At 37.7% G+C, this 18,344-nt stretch overlaps 2 protein-coding genes across 14 annotated transcripts in view; both read left to right on the forward strand.

Annotated features, from left to right (window-relative positions):
* LOC143653850 (uncharacterized) overlaps window positions 1-18,344 on the forward strand; it is a 353,382-nt gene that overhangs the window by 330,278 nt on the left and 4,760 nt on the right. For 3 of the 13 annotated variants that reach the window (XM_077125180.1, XM_077125181.1, XM_077125198.1), the window contains one exon: window positions 14,750-14,986. The gene's annotated coding sequence lies outside the window, so the exon portion shown is untranslated. The other 10 variants (XR_013161562.1, XR_013161563.1, XR_013161560.1 and 7 more) reach the window with 9 other exon arrangements.
* Window positions 1-18,344, forward strand: part of LOC143653854 (uncharacterized) — a 130,704-nt gene that overhangs the window by 54,238 nt on the left and 58,122 nt on the right. The window lies entirely within an intron of this gene.

Raw genomic sequence — 18,344 nt, forward strand, 5'->3', positions numbered from 1 at the left:
GTAATTTGAATTTTTTTAAATGAATAACTATGGTGAAGGATAGCCTTTTGCTCTGCCAAACATGAATTCAATAAACATAAGAAAATATAATAAATCAAGTGAGAAATCCATTAATTTTTGTTTTCAGTAAACTGCTGTTACATATAAATTCAGTAAATGTTGGCATTTCTAATCACAAGTATGGGTATGATTGATTATCTGTTTGATCTGTATCTCAAACTGTAAACCAAAATAAATATTACCTATATTAATGTTTTAAAAGGTTTAAAAGAAAAAAAAATATTACCATCTCAAGTCAGGAAAGCTTTTCAAAATACTCTCTTGGAGCATGCATGCCAAGGCTGAGTCCATTAAGGAAAATAGATCTACAGATGAAAATATGTAAATCTTTAATGCTTTTCCAAATTAATAAACCATTAAAATTTAAAGGCAAAGTATAAACTGGGGAAAAGTATATGCAAGATATAAAAAAAGAGATTTTAGGGGATGGAAGGGTAGTTCCATGGTAGAATTCTCGCCTGCCATGCGGGAGACCCGGGTTCAATTCCCAGCCCATGCACTTCCCAAAAACAAAACAAACAAAAGAAACCAACCAACAAACAAAAAATTCAACAAATGGTGCTGCGATAACACAATACTCACACAGAAAAAGAATGAAATGTGACCCCACCACACAGCATACAAAAAAAAATTTTTTAAAGGTGAGCACTCCAACAGAAAAATAATCAAAGTAAATGAAAGGCAATTCACACACAAAAAAGAAATACTAATTATAATGATACATATATATGGAAAAAAATTCAACAGCACCACTGATCAGAAGATGCAAATTAGATACCTTTTTACTTATCAGCTTGACTAATCACCAACATTGGTCACAGCACAGAAGGAAGGTGTAAATTGCTACAACTTTTCTGTGGGTCTATTTGGCAATCAAAATTCATCAAATCATAGAATTGTATCTATCCTAAGTTTATCCAGAAGGAAAAAGTAATGGACAAATGCTATAGCAGATATTGTTAATGCCGCACCCACACCCTTTTGTTCATGCAGCCTGATTTCCAACTGCCAGCAACCCTCTGCCTGGTGTGTACTCTGACTGCAGAAGTGTGCTAGATCACACAGGAGGCTGGCTGGAAATTCCAAGGACTTAACACCCCAGGGAGAAGTCCTCAACAAATACTAGGCAGAAGTTGAGGATTCCACAACATTAGTGCAGACAATTTTTTTTTAACTTTTTTCATTGTATACAAAGTAAAGAAAGATGAAAGCAATAATTTTCAAAGCACACTTCAACAAGTAATTACAGAACAGATCCCAGAGTTTTTCATGGGCTGCCATACCATCACCTCATATTCTTCCTTCTAGCTGCTACAGAACACAGGAACCTAGAAGGAATATATATATATATATATTATCATCACAATCAACTTTTTCTTCTTTTTTGTGAAAAATAACATATATCAAAAAAAGCAATACATTTCAAAGCACAGAGCAACAATTAGTTGTAGAAAAGATTTCAGAGTTTGGTATAGGTTATGATTCCACAATTTTAGGTTTTTTCTTCTAGCTGCTCTAAGATACTAGAGACTAAAAGAAATATTATAATGATTCAGTAGTCATACTCATTTGTTAAACCCTACCTTCTCTGTATAGCTCCACCATCACCTTTGGTCTTTCTCCCACTCTTTAGGAGTATTGGGCTATGCCCATTCCAGCTTTTTTCATGTTGGGAGGGTCTGTCAGTAATATGGGATAGGGGATGAAACTAGTTGATGTTCTGGAGAGGCTGGTCCCTCTGCATTTCAGGACTTACCTGGTCCAGGGACCCATCTGGAGGTTCTAGGTTTCTGGAAAGTTGCCCTAGTGCATGGATCCTTTGTGGAATCATTATATAAAATGCCCTAGGTTTTCTTTAGGATTGGCAGGAATGGTTTTGGTTGGGGTTTGGTAAGCTATGATAGGTAGTCATGTCTAACTGAAGGTTATGTAAGAGTGACTTCCAGAGTAGCTTTTGACTCTATTTGAACTCTCTTCCACTGGTAACTTATTTATTACACTTCTTTCCCCACTTTTGGCCAGGATGGCATTGTTGATCCCACAGTGCCAGGGCCAGACTCATCCTTGGGAATCATCTCCCACATTGCCAGGGAGACTGTCACCCTTGGATGTCATGTCCCACATTAGGGATAAGGCTATGATTTCACTTGCAGAGTTGTGCTTAGAGAAAGAGAGAGGCCACATCTGAGCAACAAAAGAGGTCCTCTGGAAGTAACTCTTACACATATCTATAGGTAGGCTAAGCTTCTCCATCTACATACATAAGCTTCACAAGAGCAAGCCTCGAGATCAAGGGCTTGGCCTATTGACTTGGAAGGCTCTAGTGTTTGAGACAGTATCAGGAGTTTCCCTGGTGGTAAAGTTTAATAGTTCTGTATTTTTCTCCCATTCCTCAAGGGACTTTGCCAATACTTTTTGATTATCTTCTTAATATATTCTTGGATATATCCAGGCATTACATTAAGCTATACAGGATTAAGGGCCCTCATTCTTTTTTTTATTATTTATTATTTTAATTTTTATTGATAAAAGCAAACAACATACAGACACAAACATTCTTAACACATGAACATTCCATATTTGGTGTACAATCAATCAAATAGTTGTAAATTCTTCACCATGAGCATTTCTTAGAACATTTGCATCACTCCAGAAAAATAAATAAAAAGAAAAAAGAAGAAACTCAAACCTACCATACCCCTTACCCCTCCCTCTCATTGACCACTAGTATTTCTCTCCACCCTATTATTTATTTATTTTTAATCCACATTTTTTACTCATCTGTCCATACCATAGATAAAAGCATCAGAACAAGGTTTTCACAATCACACAGTCACATTGCAAAAGCTATATCATTATACAGTCATCTTCAAGAAACATGGCTACTGGAACACAGCTCTACAGGTTTAGGCACTTCCCTCTAGCCTCTCTAATACACCTTAAACTGAAAAGGGGATATCTATATAATGCATAGAATAACCTCCAGGATAACCTCTTGAGTCTGTTTGAAACCTCTCAGCCACTGACACTTTTTTTTGTCTATTTCTCTCTTCCCCCTTTCGGTCAAGAAGATTTTATCAATCCGTTGTTGCTGAGTCCCAACTGATTTTAGGATTTGTGTCCCACATTGCCAGGGAGGTTTACACCCCTGGAAGTCATGTCCCACGTAGAGAGGGGTCGGGCAGTGAGTTTGCTTGTTGTGTTGACGGCCCTCATTCTTATTCTGGGCTCCCTATATTTGGATTGTTAAAATGATCTATCCAGACAGGTTGAGTGAGATTATGTGCTACAAAAAATTTAGGTTCTGGTCAAAACAAACTTCTCTTCCTTTGGTCTCAAGGAGTAGGTGAAATTCTAAAAAACAGACAAGGTCTCCCTTTCCCCTATATTCTGAATTACCTTAATCTTGACTGGATCAGCTTCATTCTTATCTCTAAGTACCAGGTTATACATATATAAAACAGCCTCTTAAAATCCAGAAATAACAATTACTGCTCCAGACAAAAGGTGACTGCTATAAAAGCTTACAGTCTTGGCCTCAGTTTTCTTACAAGTATTTTCTAAAGAGATCATGCAATATTTGCTCTTTTGTTTCTGGCTTATTTTGCCTCACCAAATAAGTGGGGACAATTTTGAGGGGAGTTCTATCCAGACTCCCAAAAGTTTCAGTTGAGTATCAGTAGCCCACAGTGGTAACTTTCTCATTAGCACACCCTATACTGATTTTCTTCCTTTCCTATTTTCATTTCCCCTTCTCTTATCGATATTTCCTGGATCACTCCTGTGGTAGTTAGATTCAGTTGTCAACTTGGCCAGGTGAAGGCACCTAGTTCTGTTGCTGTGGACATGAACCAATGGTACGTGAACCTCATCTTTTGCTGATTATATCTGCAGTCGACTAGGAGGCGTGCCTGCTGCAATGAATGATGTTTGACTTAATTGGCTGGTGCTTAAATGAGAGAGGTCAATGTAGCACAGCCTAAGCAGCTCAGCATACTTCATCTCAGCACTCACAGTTCAGCCCAGGCCTTTGGAGATACAGAAAGAAATCACCCCGGGGAAAGTTGTTGGAACCCAGAGGCCTGGAGAGAAGGCCAGCAGAGACCATTCTGTGCCTTCCCACATGAGAAAGAACCTCAGTTGAAAGTTAGTTGCCTTTCCTCTGAAGAACTAACAAAATAAATCCCTTTTATTAAAAGCCAACCCGTTTCTGGTGTGTTGCATTCTGGCAGCTAACAAACTAGAACAACTCCCAAATAAGATAATTTTACTCAAACCCTTGTTTCAAGGTCAGCATCTGGTTGGCCTAATCAAAGATATATACAAATATTTATCTAAAAGGATGTTCATCACAGTGTTATTTATGCTACTGGATACTTGGAGATATTATATTATATTTGTCCAATAATAGATTAGTTAAGTTATAGTTCATCAGTATTATGATACAGCATACATCCATTAAAATATGTCATAGTGTGTTTGAAGATTAAATGAGATAATAAAATGCTTAGTCTAGTGCCTGACATACAGTAATCATCATCATCATCTTCATCAGTATCACAATATGCTTTAAAGTTTAAAAGACATGTTTACAAAGCAGTATGTTCCATCATTGTAAAACACACACTCACATATATAAATTTTCATGTGCACATATATTTATAGAAGCATAGAAATAGGAACTTTATGTACAAAAATATTAATAGCACATGTCTGTATGCTAACATGGTGAATATTTTTTCTTTCTACTCCTCTATATTTTCCTAACTTTTATAATCATCACTTTTGTAGTCATATGACAAAGATTTTAATGCATTTTATCAAAAATTTAAAAGCAGCTCAAAAAGGTTCCTTGCCAAATTTCTTCTCATAAAAATGTGGAATTGTGAACCTAGAGTGAGTCAATCTTTATTGGTAAAGCCAGAGAGAATACTACTATTTACCATACTCAATCTTCTTGAGAATTGTGGGTGCATTCATCATAGAGCATTTCAATTCTTATTCTAGGTTTATATTGTTGGCTGTGGGTCTTAGGGTCAGTTAAATAGAATGTATTGACACAAAGCCATGCAAATACAAACACTTCCCACAGATTGGACAAGGGTACCTGCAGAAACCAAGTTACGTTATAAATCAGACACTTGGTAATTCAGAAACCTTCTGCAGTTTAAGCACCAAAAGCAAGCAAAGAAACTTAAAACATAATTCATAGCATCAAAATGAGTGACTTGCTTCTGAAAGGGTGACTTCATTTTCACCAATTGTTCTGTACTTCTTTAGAATTTGTGGTGCCATTAAGTTCAAGTTAGGTCACAATGAAAAAGGAAGACAACTTCTATTCAATATATTCAATCCATATATTCAGTATGAACCCTATATACCTGTTCTTTCTTGAACAAATCAACACTCATTCACTGTGTTCAGAGAAGTATATATTAGTAAAAAAAAAAATGCAATCTTATCATCATAGAGGATTCTACAGATTGATGCTCTCAGGAGACAATAATTCCCAGACGTCTTTAATCTGAGTTTGGTAAATACCTTCAACACCTTTCCACCACCCTGGCATCTAACTGGGTAAAATTATCTCATCTTCATAGTTTCCTTCCACTTCTTCCAAATAACCCATAAACTGAAAAGGTCAGGGGCATCAGCACAAATAAAATTCACAATTTTGACCACTATTAGCACTGAATCAAGCAGTGAACTAATTTGAAAGCTCTGTGGTATTAATTCTGATGAAACTTACCATGAAAGAAGTAGATACCAAAATTCTCTTTGAATTAAAAAAAAAATCCATAAAAACATTTATTTTTTCCATGATAGGAGCCCTATATATGGAAAATGAGTTCTGCTTTTTAACAGGTATAGAGCAAAAATTTCTTGGATTGTCTATATTCAAATGGTTAATGCATGCTGGATTTTGTTAAGAGTTTGTTGGTTTTTTCTTCCTTCTTGAACGTGTCAGCTAGGCTAGGCCCCTGTCAGGTTAGTCAATCAAGAAACCTGTTGAATACTTCTTGTTTGAGACAAGTTTGAAGACTAAGATAGAGAGCAAAATACAGTATGTACTGAGTATGAGGAGGAGGCCAGAGCTATGGAAACAGAAGATGAAGACTCTTGGCACTGAATGTCCACCAAATCGATCATGTGACCTTAACAATGAATGACTTCTCTTTTAACTTCAACTATTGTGTCCATAACATGGCAATTCATAAAGTGATGATTCTCCCACACCCCGAGCTCTAAAATCATAATTCTTTGCCAGGGCATGAACAATCTGGAGTTTTTAGAAGCAAACAGGAAAGAGAATACATCTGTCAAGCACCAGTGAACTAAAGAAGGGAGGAATAAAGCTAAAATTGATTGATTTGACTGATTCTACGTGCAGACTCTGAGTCACCTCACAATCCTTCCATCAACGTCAAGAGGCAGATCAACCATTCGTTCATTCAATAACTATTTCTTAAACATCTGCTATGGAGTAAGGCCATGTGCAAGAAGCTTGAGATGCCACAGTAAACAAGATAAATAATTCTTACCCCCATGGAGCTTACATTCCAACAAGGAGACAAAGGAGATTACACAAAAGTTATTTATTTACAGTTTCTTAAGTGCTTTGAGAGGGAGATGGTGTAATGGGGGCTTTATATAACATGGGGGATCATGTCAGAGAAGATTTTTTAAGAAAATCATATTTACAATGAGATATTAAACACAAATAAGAATTAGTTAGGCAAGAAGATGAAATGACATCTGTAGAGACTTGCAGCAAAAATGAACATGCTAAGTCCAAAAGCATTATAGTCTTTCCCCTATATGCAAGGTGCAGTATATTTGTCTTGTATGTTATATACTTACGCAAGATAAGTATATCTTTGCTTGCTACTGGCTGGGTGGTAAGGTTCGATATTAGGCCTATTTGAGTTCAAAGGCTTTTATTTTTCCTGATAAATTGTGCTTGGCTCCTTTTTGATAACCCCATCGGGATCCTGTTGGCTTAAGAGTTTGGAGTATGACCCCAAAATGCACATAGCTTGAGTCTCCCACCTGTTGGAAAGAGACCTGTTGGTAGTAGATTATCAACAGATGCAATCAATATCAAAGGCATCTGTGGGAAAAGAAGTGTAATTAATAAAGTATCAGTGGCAGAGAGAGTTCAAATAGAGTTGAGAGGCTACTCTGGAGGTTGCTCTTATGCAAGCTGCAGTTAGACTTTGCTACCTATCATAACCTGCCAATCCCCAACCAGGACCACTCCAGCCAATCCTAAAGCACACCTAGGGCAATACATAAGATTCCACAAGGGTGCCATGCACTAGAGTAACTTTCCAGAAACCTACAACCTCCAGGTGGGTCCCTGGTCCAGATAAGTCCTGAAACCTAGCCCAGCCTCTCCAGAACATCAGATAGTTCCATCTCCCTACCCCATATTAGTGACAGACCCTTCCAATATCAAAAATTTAGAATTTCCAAAGCCCAAACAACTCTAAAGAGAGGTATGGAAAGATCAAAGGTGATAGTGGAGTTATACATAGAAGATAGGATTTAGCAAATAAATATGAATGCTGAATCATTAAATTGATATCTCTTTTAGTCTCTGATATTTTAGAGCAGCTAGAAGTAAAAATCTAGTTGTGAAATCATAGCCCATGTCAAAGTCTGAAATATGTCCTACAACTAACTGTGGTGCTGTGCTTTGAAATTTATAACTTTTTTTTTTTTTTTTTTTTTTTTTGAGAGAGGGAGGAAGGGAAGGAAAGACAGAGAGAAGGAAGGAAGGAAGGGAGGAAGAAAGGGAAACATCTTTAAACATTTTCTTGTTTTATTATATTTTGTTTGTTTGTTTGTTTTTTACATGGGCTGGGGCCGGGAATCGAACCGAGGTCCTCCGGCATGGCAGGCAAGCACTCTTGCCCGCTGAGCCACCGCGGCCCGCCCATATAACTTTTTTGTATATATGTTATTTTTCACAAAAAAAAGAAGGAAAAAAAGTCAATTGTGATAATAAAAAATATTTAAGCTCTCTAGCTTCCTATATTCTGGAGCAGCTAGAAGGAAAAATATGATAGGATCGTATGGTAGCCCATGACAAGCTCTGGAATCTGTCCTATAACCACTTGTTGAAGAGTGCTTTGAAAACTATTGCTTTTTATTTCTTTGCTTTGTATATATGTTGTAGTATACAATAAAAAAAAGTTAAAAAAAAAAAAAAAAAAGAAAGAAAGGCTGAGCTAATTGATCTCTTGGGAATCCCACAACAGGCAGGATTGATGAAGAGGTGGAGAAAGGGCTTAACCTTCTTTGTTTCTAAAAAAGATAGATTGAGAAGGCATCCTGCATTTTGCAAAGCCAAAAGGAAAACTGGGCATTATGTTTACATTGTGCAAAAGATCGCCATTATGACCTATCTACCATCTTTAAAGTTTCTAGTTACTGCCTAACACAAGTTGATTATAGTTATTATTAAGCTGAAAGTTAAGAAATTGTTCACAATAAATCTGCATCCTGTCATGTATCAAAGCCACACATATTTGTCCCAGTTCTTTCTCTTAGAGTGCGGATAAACATTTCACCATGTCAGGGGGCTTTTCAACATTTCAATGGCCTAGTGGGATACTCTTTTGAACCCAGAGGGCAATTACTGAAACTTAAGGTAAGTGGGGAAGGGAATAGAAAACATTATTGCCAGCCCAAACAAGTGAGGTCCAGGGGACAGCTTAAGTTGTGCATTAAATATAATCTTTTGGTTTTGACAAGAAGGTGAGGTGACTGGTAATTATCCATTCAAGTAGAATCCTAAGCAGCGTGACTCGGATGGGAAGTAGGCGGCCGCCCTGCCCACAGTTTCTGGGGTTTGAGAGCTTTGCAGGCAGGAACTTATCTTGAGCCTAACAAAATAATTTGCTAGCATCAAATTGTTTGCTAGTTTGTTTTGCAATATGCACATTTTGTTTCTTTTATGCAAAAGTATTGGTGGGGACAGTCAGGGCCCTAGATAAAAGGTGTAGGGTAAAGTCTCTGAAGGAATGGGACACTGGGGTAGTTCATCTTTATGCCCTCATCCTGCTGCCGGCAGCATGCTTTCCTTCCTCCTTCACTTATGCCCAAGCTGCAGGTCCATCCCAAGTCGGCCAAGATGGCTCCCTGGTACTTTCAGCAAATCCCTCCTCACAGCAAGGCATTCAAAGAATATTTGAAAAAAGTATAACTCTCATTCTAGCAATCCATGTGTTTAAGAAACATACATTTTTAAAATTTCCGTACATCACATTAAATTCAGATTCCGAGTAACTAACCCACCAAGCTGGCAGGAGATTTTACCCAGCCATCTGGGGGATGCTCTAATTCCCAATCCACCAGAATTCTTCAAAAGTCTGGGTCTTACACAAAGCAAGGGTGGAGGTATTAGGAAGACCTCTCCAATATTTGGGTCATCTGTCCATGCTGGTTAGTGCGGAGATACCAATTGTCCCAACCCACATGGCCCGGTCAAGTCCACCCCCTGCTTCTTGCCAACCACATTTGGACTGCAGGAAGATCCGCTGGGGTGGGAAGCCCCCTGCTCCTGAGGGGTGCAGCCCGCCTCACGGCACAGGCAGCCCTCTCATCTGAGGAGTGCTCATAGGAGCCACATGTCTGTCACCCCTGCTCAATCTAGGGAAGCACCTTCTTTCTTTCCCTGTCCTTTAAAAAAATGTCTTTCAAAGGCTTTCTCCTTTCTTACCTTTTTGGGATACCTAACATTGTCTGTTCAACAAGCTTCAGCAAGAAATAACAAGCCATGCTATCTGTTTGAAATGAAGAGAGTGTAAAACATATGAAAAGCCAATACAGTTGAATTCATTGGAATCAGCTGTGTGTGTGTGTGTGTGTGTGTGTGTGTGTGTGTGTAGGTGGGGAAGTGGGGGCTGAAACATCTAACAGCATAAAGTGAGAATCTCAAAGAGTCAAAATACCCCTTGCATCTGTAGTTTGGGAAAATGTAATCTAAACCTATACAAATTACTCATACATATACTAGAGTATCAGAATCACTGAGTTAAACCAAAGGAAGGAACAAGAAAAAAGTCTATTTGCAAATGTCTAAAATCTCTAGTGGTAAAAGAGGATGGATGGAGAACTCCCAAGTGTTTCTGTTTGCCTGCAGAATTTATACCATTCTGACTTGATATAAATCCTCTATAACCTTAATATATATTGATGGATTTGCTTATTATTGAAAGGATTAAATAAAGGAGAGAATGTAGATTTTTTATGCAGGAATTAAATTCTAATCTAATGTTTTTGTAAATTTTTCCCATTTTCTTTGTGTTCTATCATTTCACCTCATACGGATTTATTATTTTCTTTTTAATCCTATCTGGTACATGTAGGGGACATTCAATTCCCAAATTGTTTTTCTTCAATTCTGGAAAATTTTACAGTTTGCTGGTAATTTAATCAGGACTAATATGACTTTATTTCAATACGTTATCCTTATTGAGCAGTTACATCAAGATGTTATATTCGTGGAATGAGATGAGGTAGTGGTGGATAAATCATTGTGTGCCAAAGGGGAAAATCCCTTGATTTTGTTGTTGTAAGGAAAGACAAGACAGGTCATCAGACCCAAGTCCTCTGAAGAGATTGAACAAAGTTCCTTATCTTTATCATAATGATGTTCAGGGGTCATTCCCTCTTCAAACAAAATCTTCCTCAGGAGTCCGGGACATGAAACAGCAAATGTGGAGCCACTCTGCTGCGGAGGTGCCCCTGCTCCCCATCACCTCTGCAACTCCAGGAGCACTGCTGGGAAATAGCAGGATTCCACCAATTTCTCAGGCTCTTCCTCTGCTGGACTCCATGGCCAACATGTGGCACAATGCCCTACAGAAGCTGATTAAACTTCCCTGTAAAAGAATTCCCACAGAGAAATACATGTATGTCTTTGAGACCTGCTCTACCATACCTCTGGAACAATCAGCTTTAGCCAATATGGGAAAAGCTTGGGTCTCTCTCTTGAATGGAAGAGTCCATTTGGGCCTGAACTTAAAGACATAAAGAGGCTTTTGAATTATGGAGGTCTGAAGTCAAGACAGGAATTGTTTGTTCAGCAGAAATAAATTTTTAATATGAAATGTATTTTTCAGTGGGACAGGCCTCTCAATTTATCACAGTTTCCACCACTCCCTGTTGCTTTCCACCTGACTGAAGTCACACATTTACGATATCTGCCTGGCCCCTAGAGTATCTGAGTTTATGGACCTATGGTCTATGTGTAAAGCCAGCTCTGCCTCTGGATTTATCTACATCATTGAGGTAAAAAATCCTTCCCCACTAACATGTGTGCAGTCCTTTGAACATTCTATCATCTCTGATTTGCATTCCTTTCCTCCATTCCACCATCAGAACTAACCTCCATTCTCCCTGTTAGTCTTATCTGTAAATCTTTTATGGCATAATGCATACAGGCTTATATTATTATTTGATATACATGCATGTATTACTCATTAAAGTATCTCTCCACAGTGACTTGGACAATGCCATGTGCTAATAAAGTGCCAAAAAATCACTGCTGACTTGTCTCAGCTTAGATCAGCTCTAGATCAGCACCACAGTGTTCAGAAGAACCATACTCTTTGCCACCTCCCTCCCTTGGCATGGTCTTTCTCAAGAGTTGTTTGGGTGTGGGGAGGAAGCCAAGCCCAGAGGCAAATTGCTCATATCAGATGATATTTGGTTAAAAGAAATATCATGTATGAAAAGAATGGTACAGAATTTAATAGACTCCCATATGGAAAAGAGATATGGACTTCTTCCTTACTGATGATGGATTTGGGATAGGAGAAAGTTAGAATGAATGTTTCACATGCAGAAATGAATTATTTCCTCCACCCTGTCCAGTCTCTTATGAACTCTGATTGGCTTCTGGTTATTGAGACAACAAGGCCCAATCCACCCACTAGGTGATGGCTCTGCCTGCATCCCAGATCATTTGGAAACACCAAGCAAAGTGATTTTTCAGATATGAAATGGAAAGAAGGGTATTGCCATCATGAATGGAACGAGTATGTGGAATGATTAAATCAGAGCAAAACCACAAGTGTGGTGCTACATTCATTTAAACAAAGAGAGCTGATATATTTTTACAGGCTAGAAATAGAAATTGCATTAATGTGCTGTCTAATTGCAATCAGTTCTATAACACTTTAAATTTTATTCAGTTCACATTTTGTATATTAAAAACTGTATACCTCTCTGCCTTTCCAGAAATAATTTAATTGGTACATTTTAATCTGCATTTGTATACATTTGCTGTTACCTCCCATCAGGATATAATTTTCCATAGTCTCCCCTCATGATCTACGTTTTTTCCTTCAAGTTCCTCCTCTAAACCCACTTCTGTAGATCTTGCCTTCACATTATGCCATTAAAAGCTCCAGCTGGAAGGAAGTGCCTCTGAATAGAGTCCAAGGGAAGAAACAAAGAAGATGGAAACCAGATGCCATTTAAGTCATTCCAGTGTGAGTCATCATATTCTCCTGGAAAGTGACTTTCTCAATCCTACATCTTTTCAATTTGAAACCCACTAAACAGATCCTTCCCTCAATCTATGTATATTTTAGCCATCCTCAGCAGACCTATATATTTTGGCGTATGGCAAATGTATATAGTACCAACAATAACAGAAAAATATATTTGGGTTAGGTTTTAAATCCAACATAAGATAGTCATTTCCTTTGTGGGTCAATTATCCACTCTTATTCGAGACTCCTTGCTAATATCCTTCACTGACCACCATCAGAATTTGAAGTGAAGGATCTCAAGTGATGAGTTTTTATTTTTGAATTGTTCAGGATTCAAAAAAACAAAAACAAACCAAAAAACTCTACCCTTCAGATGTTGGAATCAATTGATTTTTGTTGTTGTTGTTGTTTTTTCTCTTTCTTTTTTTTCTTTTTCTTATTTTCCTTTTTATTTTGTTGGAATCAGCTGATTTTTATGTTTTAAGTGTCAACTTAAACTGATTTCTGTGTAATGGATTAGATTACTCCTGAAGTTGAAAGTCGTATCATTTATTCATGCAAGTAGGAAAACAAACAAGCCAAAAATCTGGCTAATGTTATTTTTTTAAAAAGAGAGCCAGAGGAAGATCTCCTTTTTTGGAAAGTGGCTTTGAGGAACAACCTTCAAAGCTCTTCTAGAATAGTCTTCAATTAAACCATGAGAAAGAACTGAAAACATAATTGGCAAGAACCAATTTTGTTCAAAAAATATATAAATATTTATACACATATGCATATATAATTATATGCTATGGTTCAAGATGGGGTACTTGAGAACATGCATGTATATACACCTTTCCAGAATTCTTCTGGACAGTCAGTAAAGGGAATAAATTCACAACCTTGTTGTAGACAGCCAAGGGGCCATCAGTGCACTGGAGATTTAGATAATTTTCTTGAAGATAGAAAGGAAGTGAATAGTATTGATGGATGAAACAGAGCAGAGGAAGCAGCCTCTGAGATATAATCAGGAGAAGCCCATAAAAAAAGGTGGAAATGTTTTTTCCAAAGAGGACTTGGTGAATCTTCATGCTGGACATTAACAGATTCAGAGCTCAGGACTGGAAAGAAGAGCCAAAATCAATGTTGCCCAGAGAATGAAAGGTTGTCCAGACACAATCTGGCCTTTCTCATCCCTCTTCACCATTTCCATGCATACAGATGGGCCAGCAAGAGAAGATTCATAAATCCTCACCCCTTCCCCAAGATCTGCTCTATGAAAAAATATTAGACCTCTGCCTGGGGAGAACTTGATTACTTGTGTGGGTTTTGGCATCCCATGGTGAAGTCTTCTGTTTTTGGCATTTCAAAGAGGAAAGAAACCTGCTTATTTGATTCCCTCTGCTTGCACCCTTAAGAGAAGTTTGTCAGTTGACAGATTCTATCCACGTACACAATCCATCTTCCACACAGCCTTCCAAAGGATATGACTGTTGAGGAACAGACCTACCCAGTGGCAGAGACCTCTCCTTCCCGAACTCTCCCTCCCCCACATATGTACAAACAGCCGCTCTTAATAAATATAAACAAACAACTTGAATGATTAAGCTGCTAGAGGTGGGAAATGGGAGATGAAAGAGAAGAGAGAATGAAAGAGAATTCTTCTGAATCAAGGGATGCTATCTAAAACCAAAGGCTCAAGAAGTTTGAGTGTATTACTTAAAGTTAAAACCATCACTGTGGTTTTCCCCTTCAGAGAACAGAATCCTGACCTTGGTGTGGGGTAACTATTCCTCCTCTACCCTTATCCCACCTGCTCTGTGTGAATCTGATGGCAACCTCTGCCCCCAGGGATGGAATATGGAACCTAGGTTTAGACCAAAGTATGCAATCTATGCCCTTGGCCACAATCACTGGTTTTGAAATAAACAAGCCAAGTCCATCTGCTCAAGTGGTAGATAAATTTACTGTTCAGAAATATTCTTTCCCTCCTCCTCACATCCATGGGAGAAGTATACATTCACCATTCCAGGGATTCGGGGTTCAGTTATATAATTTTCTTTGGCCAATGGGATTTTTAGCAGACATGATGTAGCATAAGCTAATATGTGCTTGTGCAGTTAGTTTTAAATGTTCTTGTGTCTCTGTCATCACCTTGAGATCATGCTTGGGGTAGTCACAGGTCATTTGTCATTTTCCAGGAAGAAAATGAGAGACGCATGGAACTCAGCTGAGCTAGCCTAGCTTACAAATACGAGCAAGCCCAGCCAAGATCAGCAGAGCCAACCAGCCAAGCCCAACCTAGGTCAACTTGCCACAGCCAACCCCAAGATACATGAGTTAAATAAATAATTATTGTTGTTACCACTGAGGTTTTATGTTTGTTTTTTAACTCAGCATTATTGTAGCCATAGTTAAATAACACAGTAGTAAGTAATGCACACTTTCTTTCCTGCTAGGCTGGAATCTAAGAGAATATGAAGCTAGAACTACTGTAGCTATGTGGCCACCACATGGAATTTGAGGATAAAGCTTACAGAAAGAGGAAAGGTGAGCTGAAATTGAGTCCTGCTCACATTGTTTGATTTCTGAGTCTAGGCTTGTCTGATCTTGCTTATATGACCCAATAAATCTCCTCTAGATTGCTCAAGTCGTGTTGATTTGGCTTTTTTTCCCACATGCACTCAGAATCTTTATTGATACCAAATATATAGGTAACCAGTGGAAGAACTAAAATAATTAAAATTGAAGAGGAATGTTTGTTGGTGCACTCATCTTGCATGCTAATTCCTTATTTTGTGTTGCATAGTCAGTCTAATGTTTACAGTAAGTAAATCAAGAAATACAGGTATGAGCATATCTTCTGGAGTCAACAGAGATAAACATGAGAAAGAACTAAGACCAAAAATAAATATAGGTGCTTACCTTGATTATTGGGACAGAGAGTATGACAAAGGGATGAAGTGATTATTTTTAATTGCATGTAGTAGATCTGTGCTGTCCAATGTAGGGGCCACTAGCTACATGGAGCTATTTAAATTTAAATGAATTAAAGTTAAATAAAATTTAAAATTCAGCTCCTTGATCACAGTAGTCACATTTCTAATGTTCAGTAACTACACGTGGCTGTTCTGGGTAACACAGATATAGAATATTTCCATCATCACAGGAAGTTCTGTTGGAGGGCACTGTACCAGAGTGTCAAAAGATACTGACTAAAGTCAATGAATCAAACAACAGAAGTTTAAATGTATACTCAAAATTGTACCATAGAGGTTTAAGGGTACAGACCTTGGAGCCAAACTGTTCAGGCTCAAATTCTAATTCTGATACTTAAAAGTTATAGAAACTTGGGCAAGTCCTTGACCTTTCTAAACTTTAACCCTCTAATCTGTATAATGGCAAAATGCTCACAGGCCTATCTCACTGGGTGGTTGTGAGGATTAAGTACGTTTATAAAGTAGATAATTGACAGATAGATATAAAAATAAGTTATGATTACATGTTTTGTGCTTCTAAGAGTGCCTAGCATATGATAATCACCAGTAATTATGAATTATTATTTCAAAATTTTCTGTGCTTCTATAAGTTAGATTTTATTTTACCATATTCATATATCTTAAATAAATTATATAGTAAATGTATATATGTGAACTTTATATATCAGCATTCCTAAGTAGATATTTATCTAAAATATAATATGTAATATATATTACATATTTTATATATATAATATATTTTATAATATATAAGTACATTCCTACTCCAAATTTTCACACTGACCATGTATTGCCCCTATCATTAGAAAATAAGACGCTTTTTCTGTTTTTAAAACGCCAACATATTTTGAGATGACTAACATGCCACATCTGGACAGTTTGCTTTTGCTGACTTGGGCCACAGGGGCCTATGATATGATCTTCATTATTGGTCAATTGGGGCTTCATGACCTCTTTCCTGGACTATTACGACATCCTCCTGGCTGGTCCCCTTCCTCCATTCATTGCTCCCCTGTCTTCCAGTGTAGTCCCCACAGTGCTGCCAAAGCCACCTTTCCACAGCACACTTCCATGCTCCTCTGCTTCAACCCTGCCAATGAGGCGGGTCACGGTGGCTCAGCAGGCAGTGTTCTCACCTGCCATGCTGGAGACCCGGGTTCAATTTCCAGTGCCTGCCCGTGCAAAAAAAAAAAAAAAAAAAAGAAAGGAAAGGAAAAACCTGCCAATGGTTTTCCATCACCTACAAGATTAGTGCCCAGTCCATGGCATGACCCATCGGAGCATTCCCATTGAACCTTGCCTGCCTTTCCATTCCCACCTCCTACCACTGCCCAAATGCACCCAGGTCTCTACCCGCAGGCCACTGGGAGAAACATTCCCCTACCTCTTCTACATCTAGGGAATTCCAGTTTATTCTGCAAGACCCACCTATCCTCCCGCCCTTTGTGAAGGCCTCCATAATCCCCCAGAGCAGAGCCCAGAACTACTGCTCCAACTGGTACCGATGTCACAGAGCCTGTTTTAATGTATAGAAATTACTTGTTTACATTCCTTTCTCACCCTCAATTATGTGTCCTCGGGGTTGTGGCATTTGTCTTCCTGAGCCCAGCCTGGAGACTGACCCCAGATAATGTTCAATAAATAGTTGAGAGGAAATTATTTGAGAAGAAATTATTTTAAAATAACTTGTATTAAAAATCAAAGGGCTCATTTCCTGGACCATGCACCCACCCCCCCCCCCAAAAAAAATAATCAAAGGTGATAGTGGAGTTCTACGGAGAAGGTAGGGTTTAACAAATGAGTATGATTGCTGAATCATTAATATTGATATATCTTTCAGCTTCCAGTATCTTAGAGCAGCTAGAAGTAAAAACTTAAACTTGTGGAATTGTAACTCATACTAAACTCTGAAATCTATTCTACAACCAATTATGATGTGCTTTGAAATTTATTGCTTTTTTGTATATTTACTATTTTTCACACAAAAAAGAAAAAAGTCAATTGTGATGATAAATAAATAATAACTTGTAATACCTTATTAAAATAATAAATGTTCACTGTAGTAAAATTGGAAGGTTCAGATAAACCAAAAGAAAAAAATGTAAAGCATACATGGTGCCACGTCTCGGCAATTACTACTAAATAGAAAGTTATTTAACACCTTGGTACATACATGTCCATAGGCTAAATCAGGGGTTCTCAAACTTTCTTGATTCTTAGTATCCTAAGTGTTTCAGGAATTTGTTTTAGTTCCATAGGCCAAAAGAAAAGCTGAACAATTATGTATATTAAGTAGGCAGGCTGAAACAACTCAGTAGTAATAGATCACAGAGTCCAAAGGTATCTCTGTGTTTCACTGAAAATTTAAAATATCATATGGTGCACCTGTGAATTCACTGCAATGCATTGAATTTAGGATGTCTTGGCACATAGTTTGGAAACCACATGTCCAGACTATCTAAAAGATTTTTTAAAATAAAATAATATTATACCATAAAATTGTTTTGTTAACTTGTTTTTTTAAGTTAATAATACATAAAACAAATTACTTTTGTTGCTAGCTAGTTTCTAATAATAGCTAATATTGAATAAGTAACTAAATATATGCCATATGAGGAAGATATAATTTCATATCATTATCCTCATTTTATACATGAAGAAACTGAAGCACTGAGAATTTAAGAAACTTGTCCAAGGTCTTCCAACTTCTAAGTGGCAGAACCAGGCTGCAAACCTAAGAAATGGGGCTCCAGAATCACTACTTTTAGCCAACTCACTCAAATGTCCTTTAACATTC

The sequence above is a fragment of the Tamandua tetradactyla genome, chromosome 13 (genome assembly GCF_023851605.1).
Source record: "Tamandua tetradactyla isolate mTamTet1 chromosome 13, mTamTet1.pri, whole genome shotgun sequence".
Classification (NCBI taxonomy): domain Eukaryota; kingdom Metazoa; phylum Chordata; class Mammalia; order Pilosa; family Myrmecophagidae; genus Tamandua; species Tamandua tetradactyla.